Source organism: Rattus norvegicus, chromosome 4 (genome assembly GCF_021556685.1).
Source record: "Rattus norvegicus strain SHRSP/BbbUtx chromosome 4, alternate assembly SHRSP_T2T, whole genome shotgun sequence".
Classification (NCBI taxonomy): Eukaryota; Metazoa; Chordata; class Mammalia; order Rodentia; family Muridae; genus Rattus; species Rattus norvegicus.
In genome coordinates, this window is record NC_141537.1 from 99,853,815 (window position 1) to 99,866,300 (window position 12,486).

The window sequence follows — 12,486 nt, forward strand, 5'->3', positions numbered from 1 at the left end:
AGGTACAACAGACAGAAAATGTTAAACATATAGTAAGATAATTTCCATAAAGAGCAAAGCAGCACTCACCACAATGTGCTCCACTTCTGTCTGACCTACCTGAAAACCAGAGCAGCAGCAGCACTAGGAGTTCAGGGAGAACACTCATGTTGATGCTGTATCCTCACTGAGAATGGCTTCTGCATATAGTGTAAGCATCCTTTCATGAAATCTTCACAGAGGTGGGCTGTGCTTTGGCTACATGTAAATCAGTAGAGGTATGCAAGGCTGGAGGCAACTACAGTATTATTTCAGTTCATCAAATGGACTCAGCATAAGCCATAGAGCACTCAGGTAGCCAAGAGAGAGAAGAGTATAACATATCTGCCTTCAGACAACATGATACTTTTTATCGGTCAAAGAATTGATTCAGTGGTATTATAAAAATGCTATGTTTTTCCTATTACTCACTATTTTCTTCATATTTCTTTTTGGAATACATTCCTATTAAGAATGGTGACTGGCCTCCTTAATTAATCTCAGAAATTTAAAGATGTATTATTCATTCATACACACTTGAAAAATAAAATTCTAATCTGTATCATAAAAATTTACAAATAAATTACATTACACACTAAAATTCTTCAGAATCAGACTCTATAGAAAACTCTATACATCTCAATGAACTTCTACAAAGATAGAATGAAAGTTAGCAGGTCTTTGTATTAGATTTATATTTACAAATGGATTCTGTGTACATATCCTTTTCCAAATCCAAAAAGTCCATCACAGTGTTACAAAAAATTTAGCTTTGTATCCCTTTTATGTGTTGTCTCTATTATACTCATTTCACTTTTGGCTTTTCATGTTATTTATCACAAAAAGTTTTACTCTTAGTCCGATCCTGAAATGCTCTTGAAGTAAACATGGAGAACACTTTAAATCACTGTGGTGTCAGGAGTCTCTGGAAGGATGCGTTATCTTCACCTCGGTGGTCTGTGCTCTACCAAGGTACTTTAATCAAAGCCTGACAGTATCAGGAATCCTGTGAGTTCCCTGAGATCCCTTCATCCCTCACTGTGTATTGTATGTATTTCATAATATTCTTTGTGTGCTTCACATTACTATTGATATCTTTGTCCTCTTTCATCACATAATATATAATTTTCAAAACTGGAGATTTACTCCCTAAAAAATACTTAATTGATCTTCAAGTTCCTCTGTTCTATACCATATTCTACCACCACCAGGTCTGCTTCAGCTCCAAGGAGAATATAATTTTCAAAGGTTGTATTTATGTCAGTAGAGGTCAAGGATGTAGAAGGGACAAGTAAAAAGAAATGAACATGAAAGATGCACATATGGGAGCTGAAGCCAGAATAGAATCACTAAGATATGCCCATAGAAATATTATGATATTGGGTGCTTAAGATTGGTCATCTTCTTTAAAAATTTAACATGGGGATATGACTCTCCTTCACAGAGGTTCAAAGAAAGGTGCATCTTCAATTGAAAAAGCAGCAAAAGACCCTCTTTCTAGCTATTTTCACTACTATCTTTTAGCATCATTATTTGTTCCTGTTCTTCTGATAAAATACCCTCATCAAAGCTGCATAAAATTTTATTCTGGCTCAGAGTCCAAAAATCCAGTTTTCAGGATGAATTCATAAAGGAAGAGCCCTGGCTGTTTTGTTGAGGACATGAATTCAGTTATCACCATGTGTGTGGAGGCAGCAAATTTTATAGTGCTGCACTAATGTATCTGATGTCATTTTCTCAGCTTTGAATAAATTAGCCACACATTCATGCACACACACACACACACACACACACACACACACACACGTGTATGTGTATACATCTGTATACAAAAATAAATGAATTTTACCCAAAAATTTTGTCCTGTCTAGGAAGCAAATCTGCAGAGTCTTGTACTGGCTTGTCACAATAAAACCTAGCTTACAACGGCCATTCATTGTACACTGTACAGAATCCTCTGCCAAATAATTATCCACTCACATTATTACATCACTACAGAGAAGAGCATCAGAATGCTTTACCTGTTTCTGAGAGTCTAGAGTCATTTAATTGATAGAGGTAATGGAGGTCATATTTCCCTGTGGTGTTGCTAATAGTAAAGTACTTTTTAAGTAAATATGACACCGACATGTTCTTATATTCAATTATATTTAAAGATACTGGACTCTGAATAAAGAAATGAAAATAGGAAGACATGTCTGAAAAAAAGTGAATTTCACTGAGAGGAGAGAGAATAGAAAGAGAATGCTTGAAAAGAATGAAATTATGATTAAAACGTGTGATGTGGGGTGTGTGTGTGTGTGTGTAAAAGACAGAGAGAGAGACAGAGACAGTGACAGAGAGACAGAGAGACAGAGAGACAGAGAGAGAAAGGAGAGAGATCTATACAATGATGGGCATCTGTATATATGAAGGTCCAAGTTTCTCTTTCCATATGGTATTATGGCAGGGACCTAATTCCTCCTACTGATGTGCAGGGTGCTCTTACTCTAAGTTAGTTGTCTTGAGAAGTTTGTAGTGATTCTCCCCTTTCTGCTTCCTATTTCACGTTAGAGATACCCAGTTAAGCAATCCTGTATTCAGCTTATCAAATGCATTCCATGGATCAAAAGAATAAAACTCAGGTCACTTGATATGTTTGGCTGTCAAGTGCTTTAACCCACTGAGGCATCTTTCAGGCTTGATGTGCATGTCAAACCTAGATATGTTGTAATAAACTATCTTTGAGAGGCTTGCATACATAATAAGCATGATTCTGAAAGACTTTTATAAAATCAAACTTAATGTTTCCTAGTTGTAATTAGCCAGCCATTTTCATCTAGAACTTTGATATTATAACTCCTTGAAAGCATAAAATTCTCCTAAGAATGTACTTGCCAACTAAAAGAAAAAAAGCATCAAGAATTCCTAAACCTATTATACAATTTGATCTAACATAAAGAGCTTAATCTTGGAAGTTGACCTATATAGCTGTATTTGCCACCCAAAATGACTTTGCTTTTTCTTATCTCATCAAATCCTTCCTTTAAAGGGGAGCATTGTGCTTGTATTGCACATAAAATTGCAAGGCACCTATCCACCTAGCACTAGTAAAACTCTTTTTTCTTTTGCTTAATGCATACAATACCATAGGTTCTTTTAGAATATTATTATTTACCCAACTGAAATAAATAATTTAAACAGTGAGTGCATAACTGTGGCATTAAACACACAAGAAATGAGATAATGGTGAAATACATGAGCCGTCTTGGTTCAAAAATTAATTCATGAATGCTATCCTAGCAAATTCATTCACATAACCAGCTTATCACAGCAATCTTCTCAAGTGAAGTATGATCATTTAATACCACTGGTGCCTATAAGCTCACATTTATAGTTGTGGTAATGGAATAGCAAAAAAAATAATTTTATGACTGGTGGCCACAACAACATAAGGCATTGTCAGAATTAGCAGTTTGAGAATCACTGCACTAAGTAGTCAATTTTAATCCAAATCAGAGATATCATAAGATTGAACCTAATAATGAAGAAGGATCAAGGAATACATCATTAACAGTTACCTTTATAATGTACTATACATTTCGGCTTTGTGAACAAAATGAGGTTGTCATACTGCAGTCTTTGAAGCCACATTCCAAAACAATCCTCAAGCACGATGGAAAGAATATACAGGAGCAGAATAAGCCATAGATCTCTTACTACCCACTATTTAATGGCAATGGAGTGTGTCAATGTCTCCTAAGTTTTAAATGAAATAAATTTCAATTAATTTCACTACTACTCATAGAGAACTTAGGAGAATTATTGCCTCATTATGTAAATGAATTAAGGAAAATAGATATTGAGAAAGAAGCTGCCTATTGTATAATTAGGACAAAGAACATATTTCCCATTAGTGGTGGTTCATATATGCATTGCCCAAGGAATGACAGGATTAGAAGTTGTGGCCTTGTTGGATCAGGTGTTTCACTAGGAAATTGGGCTTAAGACCCTCACCCTAGCTACATGGAAGCTAGCAGCTTTCAAATGAAGATGTAGAACTCCAAGGTCTGCCTGCACAGGCTTCAGCTCCATTTTACCACCCGCCTAGATGCTGCGATGCTCCCACCTTGATGATAATGGACTGAACCTCTAAATCTGTACGTCATCCCAAATTAAATGTTGTCCTCTATAAGACTTGCCTTGGTCTTGATGTCTGTTCACAGCAGTAAACCTAAGATAGAAGCTGGTACTAGAGACTGGGTTATTGCTGTGATAGGCCTGACCAAGCTTTTGTTTGGAAAAAAATGTAGATTTTTGGACTTTGGATTTGGAAAGCCATGGAATGCTTTGAATGGGATTTAATGAGCTATCCTAGTAGAAATGAGGAGGATTTTGTGGCTGTGCAGTCCTGTCCTTGATGTTTCTGTGGAAAAGAACTTCAGTGTGTGACATGGAGACTGTTTTTGTAGCATTTTGGTGAAGGATGTGCTTTTTATCCTCACCTGAAAAGTCTGTTTGAGACTAAGGTAAAGAGACTCAGATTAATTGCATTGCCAAAGAAATTCTCAGAAAGACCCATCACAGACTTGTTCTCTGGTTTAGTTTCATTAAGAGCATTTTAAACAAGCATAGCAAGATTAGAAAGGGAAAAATATAAAATGTGTGGTTTGACTATTAAAGGGACACCAGGAAGTAAAATGGAGCCGAATCATGTGTTCAAGGGTATTAAATTGAATTTAGGGAGTGGTGACATTGCGGTAAGATCCCAACTAGCTGAATTTGGTCCAAGCATGGTTCCCACCTTTAATCCCAGGAGAGAATGGCAAACAGATCTCTGTGTTCAAGTCCAGCTTGGGAAAGAGCAAGTTCTAGGTAAAGAAAAGCTTAAATCCACACATGGTGTACATGACTTCAGTCACAGAAGATAGAGTCATGTAGATCTCGTGAGTTCAAGGTTAATCTACAAAGCAAGTTCCAGAACAGTCAAGCTTAGGCAGTGACGTAATTGGGAAACAGAAAGCTGGTAATAGAATAAGGTGTGTGTATGAGGGGTCGGGGGAGGGACATGTTCTAGCTTCAGCAAGCAGCAGAGTGTGGCAGCTTCAGCCATGTGGCTCTGACTAGAGTCCATAATAAAAGGTACAATGCGGACAAGTGATGCTGGTGAGCTAGAGCTAAGAAATTTGTGGTGATTAAGAAGAGACCAGCATCACTGAAGTGAAATCTTCTGGGATGGGTTTTCTAAGAACACAAAGAAGCTGTGTTCCAGAGATAGCCAAGATTGTACCTCGTGCTGAAGCTGTACTTGGTAATGTATAAGAGTCACCTAGGTGGTGCTAGTTTTAAAGCCATGATGGGGCCATGAAGAGGGAGTGAGCATTCCCACTTTGAGAGTTTATGGAAAGCCATTAGTGAAAGTGCAGCCTCAGCTACAGTTGATGTCCAGCATATAAGGGGTCATGCAAAGGATTTGAGCCTTGCATACATAAAGAGATACTATGAGATGATCTTGGTGAAGCCTAGTAGTTCAGGAAGACTTCAGTATTTTGGAGATACCAGTATTATTGGATGATCAGTAGCAGCAGGAGTGAAGTGGATAAACCTGAGCTTAGAGTACTAGGGAGCAAAAAGTTGGAGAAGTGATGTTAGCCCTTTGGAGGATCCAGAAGATCATATATGGATCCCATTCATTGAAAAAGAAGCTGTAAATTTGAAGTTGCCTTGGAGACCCCAAGAGTTTTGAGATGACTGTGCAAAGGGCTAAGAGGAAAACTCATAGCTCTGAGTGCCACCAAAAAGAATCTGGAGAGAGCATATATTAGCAGCTTGATAGTACACTTACTTAAAAGCTCTAGAACAAAAAAAGAAAGCACATACACCCAAGAGGAGTATAAGGCAGGAAATAATCAAACCCAGGGTTGAAATCAACCAAATGGAAACAAATAGAAGTATAAACAAAACCAGGATCTTATTGTTTGAGAAAACAAAGAAGATAGATAAACCAGACTAACCACAGGGCATACAGATTAACAAAATCAGAAATGAAAAGGGAGACATGATATTAGAATCTGGGAAAATTAAAAAAAAACATCAGACCAACTTCAACAGACTATATTCAACAAAACTGGAAAATCTAGATGAAATGGACAATTTTTCTAGACATATACCAGGTAACAAAGTTAAATCAGGATCACATAAACAATTTAAACAGTCCAATAACTCCTAAAGAAATAGAAGCAGTTATTAAAAGTCTCCCAACCAAAAAAGGTCCAGGACCAGTTGGGTTTGGTGAAGAATTCTATCAGACCTTTATAGAAGACCTCATACCAATACTGTCCAAACTATTCCACAAAATAAAAACAGAAAAAGCACAAAGCAATTCATTCTATGAAGTCAGAATTATGCTTACACCTAAACCACTCGAAAACAAACAAAGAGATTAATTCAGGCCAATTTTCCCTATGAATATCAACACAAACATGCTAAATAAAATTATCACAAACCAAATCCAAGAACATATCAAAATGATCATCCATCATGATCAAGTAGGCTTCATCCCAGTGATGCAGGGATGGTTCACTGTACTGAAATACAACAACGTAATCCATTGTGTAAAAAACTCATAGAAATATCCACATGATCATTTCATTAGATGCTGAGTCAACACAAAATCATGATAAAATTCTTAGAAAGATCAGGAATTCAAGGCCAAAATTTAAACAAACTAAAAGCAATATATGGCAAATCAGTAGCCAACAATAAATTAAATGGAGAGAAGCTTGAAGCAGTTCTACTAAAATCAGGGACTAGACAGGGCTGTCCACTATTTCCATATTTATTCAATATAGTACTCAATATCTTAGCCAGAGCAATCAAACAACAAGAGGAGACCTAAGGGATACAAATTGGAAAGGAAGAAGTCAAAATATCACTATTTGCAGATGATATGATAGTATATTTAAGTGATCCCAAAAGTTCCACAAGAGAACTCCTAAGCCTTATAAACCACTTCAACAAAGTGGCTGGGTATAAAATTAACTCAAAGAAATCAGTTGCCTTCCTCTACTCAAAGGATAAACAAGCTGAGAAAGAAATTAGGAAATGACACACTTTATAAAAGTCCCAAATAATATAAAGTACCTTGGTGTGATTTAACCAAGCAAGTGAAATAATTGTACAACAAGAAATTCAAGTCTCTGAAGAAATAAATTGAAGAAGATCTCAGAAGATGGAAAAATCTCCCACGCTCATGGATTGGCAGGATATAGTAAAAATGGTCATTTTGCCAAAAGCAATCTACAAATTCTAGAGATAGAAAGAGCAAATTAATTTGGAATAACAAAAAAAAACAAAACAAACAAACAAACAAACAAAAAAAACCCCAAAAAACCTCAGGATAGTGAAAACTATCCTCAACAATAAAAGAAGTTCTGAGGGAATCACCATCCCTGACCTCAAGCAGTATTACAGAGCAATAGTGATAAAATCTGTATGGCATTGGTACAGATACAGGCAGGTAGGTCAGTGGAATAAAAGTGAAGACCCAGAAATGAAGCCATCCAGTGGAAAAAAAGATAGCATTTTCAACAAATGGTGCTGGTTCAAATGGAGGACAGCATGTAGAAGAATGCAAATTGACCCATTCTTATCACACTATACAAACCTTAAGCCCAAGTGGATCAAGAATCTTCACATAAAACCAGATACACTCAAACTAATAGAAGAAAAAGTGGGGAAGAGACTTGATCACATGGGCATGGAAGAAAATTTCCTGAACAAAACAATAGCTTATGTTCTAAGATCAAGAATCAACAAATGAGACCTCATAAAAGTGTAAAGCTTCTCTAAGGCAAAGGACACTGTCATCAAGACAAAATGGCAGTCAATAGATTCGGAAAAGATCTTTACCAATCCTACATCCGATAGAAGAGTAATATCCATTATATACACATAACTCCAGAAGTTAGACTCCAGAGAAACAAATAGCTGTATTAAAAATGGAGTAGAGCTGTATTAAAAATGGATAGTATTCTCTGCTGAGGATTATCAAATGGCTGAGAAATACCTAAAGAAACGTTCAGCATCCTTATTTATCAGGGAAATCCAAATCAAAACAGTCCTGAGATTCCGTAGATGCTGGAAAGAATGCGCAAAAAGGGGAACATTCCTGTATTGTTATGGGATGCAAGCTGGTAAAACCACACTGTAAATCAGTTTGGTGGTTCCTCAGAAAACTGGACATTGCACTACCTGAAGACCCAGCTATACCTATCCTGGGCATATAATCAAGTGATGTTTCAACATTCAACAAAGACACATGCTCCACTATGTTAATATTATAATATTATTTATAATAGCCAGAAGTTGGAAAGAAATCAGATGCCCTTCAACAGAGGAATGGATACAGAAAATATGGTACATCTACATAATAGATTACCACTTAGCTATCAAAAACAATGACTTCTTGAAATTCATAGGCAAATGGACAGAACTAATAAATATCATCCTGAGTGCGGTAACCCAATTACAAAAAAAAAAAAACAAAAACAAAAACAAAAACAAAACAAAACAAAACAACAACATCAACAAAAACCTCATTATGGTATGCATTCACTGATATGTGGATATTAGCCCAACACTGATAAGTAAATATTAGCCCAAATGCTCAAATTACCCAAGATATAATTCACAGACCATGTGATGCTCAAGAAGAAGGACAGCCAAATGCAAATGCTTCAGTCCTTCTTTAAAAGAGGGACAAAAATAGTCATAGGTTTGGATTTGGAGACAAATTGTGGAACAGAGACTGACAGAATGGCCATTCAGAGCCTGCCTCACCTGGGGATATGGCCCAGATAAATATATATATGTGTGTGTGTGTATGTATATATGTGTGTGTATATATATGTATATATGTGTGTGTATGTGTATATATATATGTATATATATATATGTATATACAGCCAACAAAACTAGATAGATAATATCTATGAAGCCAATTAATACATGATGACAGGAGCCTCTTCTGAGAGGCTCAGCCAGAGCATGACAAATAGAGAGACGAATGCTAGCGCCAAACCATTGAACTGAGAATGGGATCCCCTTTGGAGGAATTAGAGAAAGGACTGAAGGAGCTTAAGAGTCTTACATCCCCATAAAAACGACAATAGCAATCAATCAGATCTCCCAGGGACTAAACCACTACCCAAAGTCTACTTATGCACAGACCCATGACTCCAGCTGCATATGTAGCACAGGATGGCCTTGTTGGGCAGAGAAGCCCTTGGTCCTGCCAAGGCTGGCCCTCCAGTGCAGGGGAGTGTAAGGGAGGAGGTGGGCATTTTGGGTGATTGGGGAGGAGGAACACCCTTATAGAAGAAGGGGAGACTAATGGAATAGGGAGCTTATGTTCAGGAAACTAGGAGCAGTGATAACATTTGAAATCTAAATAAAAATGGCCAATAAAAAGAAAACAAAAACCACAACAACAATAACAACAAGAAGTTATTAGCATTTCACGATAGTTAGGGAGCTAGAACATCCAGAGGACCCAAGTCTTTAAACCTGCACCAGAGTCCAATTCTCTATGCTGTCCAAAGTCTTTCCAGGCTGGGAGGTTCCCAGCACCTTACATGACCATTGTGCCTATGGTTTGGATGCTCTTTCCAGTGGATTTCTTAATATCCAGGACACAGTGTCCCTGTACATTGAAGGACTAGTAAGAGTATTAGTGGTGCTCTAAGCAGGCATGGGGAGACAGAGCATTGTCTCATTTACTTTTGCTGATGAACATAATGCCTGCCTGCCCGGGGTGGTATTTCTGAGAATCCTGCTTCTCTGAACACCAACTTGCCAGTGTGTCCTAAGGTATCACTCTTCATCTTCCCATTTTGGATACAATATTGGCTCTGTGTCTAACCTTACACATTAGCTGCAGAGATTCTCTGCAGAAGAAAATGAGGTTGTAACTGTTCTAAACTCTCAACACTGAAAAAATTATCTAATGCATTTATTGAATAAAAATCCCAATACTACGTGTAAGTGTTACCATGCTTTGTGTAATTGTCCAGGAGATCCTCGTAACCCTTATATGATACAGACTATTTTATCCTTTTTGATTATACACCAAAACTAGATGGTAATTTCTTATTGTTTAAGAGGCTTAGTTCAACCATATGCAGAATTCAGATGGGACCATCATGGCTGATAACTCTATCCAAAAAGATTTTATAGTACCAAGAATTGCAATAAAATCTGTCCATGTTTCCCTACTGTTATAATACTAATCAATGCATGTCTTCTGGTGAAATAGTAGCATAGATGTTAGATATTTAAACCACTATTTTTAGTTGATTATATATGTAATACGAAGGGTTTCTGTCTTATATTAAACTATAGTATTAAAATCACTTCTTTGGGCTATTATCAGCATGTAGATTTTTGTATCATTAATGCACATGAAAGAGAGTGTTCCAGAAAAATCTGTGAAAATATTACCAAAGAGTTATCAGAGAGCCATTTAGGTTTTTTTTTTTTTTTTTTTTTTCGGAGCTGGGGACTGAACCTAGGGCCTTGCGCTTGCTAGGCAAGCACTCTACCACTGATCTAAATCCCCAACCCCGAGCCATTTAGTTCTGTTATTAGTTTTATATTTATTTTGTATTTATATTTCTGTGATAAACATTTAAGAAATAAATTCTGAGCATTCTTGTTTAGCTTTATGTTTATTGGGGAGTAAATTATTTCATTTTGAATAATGACAATCTCTAATTCCTGCATTTAGCATTGTTAAATGTTTACCAAGTTACTGGATAGGAATCCAATCTTCCCAAATACCTCTCTCTTATTCTGACTCCTCAATTCAGGATTATTATATATGTTAGTTCTTATTATGAATCATTAACTAGAAAGCAGGAAAGAGCATGAGTGTTAATCTTCCAGTGAAGTACTTACTCATATGTGTCTTCATCCCTATTCCCTCTAGTCAACGTGTATCATGACATTTACTAACAGTGTCAGGGTCTTGATAATGCGATTACATATCGAATGTTTTTCAACATTTTATTATTTAGCATCCATCCACCAACACATTTTTGTACAGTTTGGCCCCTAACATTGAAGCTGTTCTTTGCATCGTTTATAACATACAAATCCACCTATAATCCTGCATTCATAAAAATGTTGGCATATTTCTCCACAGTAAGGACCTACCCTTATGTGAATGCAGGACCCTGGCCACCTCCACCAGGACATAAATATCTCTTCCTCCCATAATAAACTCAATGAATTCTTTGAAGCTATTGATGGTGTGTCAGTTTCCTTTACTGTCACCACAGACCTAGATCCTGCATTGTACTCATCTGCACTTGACTAAACTTGCCTCCATCTAGTCAGGCTCACTGCATAACAAACCTGGCTGCTATGAGAGGGAAGTGGACAGAGGGCAGCAAATTTTGCCCAATGTGGATGTAGCAGGTCTTCTGGTGTTAGTGTGTGATAAGTGTTCCTGGCCTTTCTGGCCTTAGATCAAAGGCCTTAAGCCACCCCAAGCTGAAAAATTGGTGTTATTGTTCTCTCTCTCTTACTTCCAGGTTAAGTCATGTGGAATGATGTTGCATTAATTAATTAAATATTGTTACTCAAATCGCGGCACCATTGGCAGCAGGCATTGCATGGCACCTACTAAAATGCTCTGGATCTTAAAATGAAACACACACACACAAACACACACACACACACACACACACACACTCACACACACACTCACACACACACTCACTGAGAGAGAGAGAGAGAGAGAGAGAGAGAGAGAGAGAGAGAGAGCCTTCTATTATAATATGCCTTAAACAGCAGTGACTGGACTCTTTGCAAACTTCCATGTTGCTAATGCTCCCCTCTGGAACTCCTGAATTATTACTAAAATCTAAATTCATCTTCCTTACTGTAGCCCAAACAGGGGCATGGGGTTACTCTTCCTGGCTCTTACATGGCTGTACACTCTCACTTCTCTAGCTCATAAGCCTGATCTTTCTGTTTCCCTGGCATGGCAGTCCTTCCCCTTCCTCTCTCTTCCCCTTTCCTTTCCTGGGAACCTCAAGTTCCTCCTTTATCTTCCTGTCCAGCCATTGGTCACTGGCAACTTTATTTACCAATTAGAGACAATTCGGGGCATGGACCTGCAGCTTATTATATTCAGACATGTGAAATCCCATGTCATTTGGGGACCCACTTAATATAAGCAATAAACCAATTCCACAACAGAGTGATCAGACACGGCAAAGCAGCAACTGATACCTTCCGTCCAAGGTAACTTTTTGGTATGGGTAGAAAGTCTCCATCTCTCTGAACCCAGATGTGTAGACACCTAAGAAAGGAAAACTCCCTCTTCTCATTTTCTGCCGTTCATAGCTGGAAAGCCCCCTAGTCAGACAAATCTGAAGATGATGCCCTAAACACGCTCCTGTTCTAGATCTCACAACCCTTTAA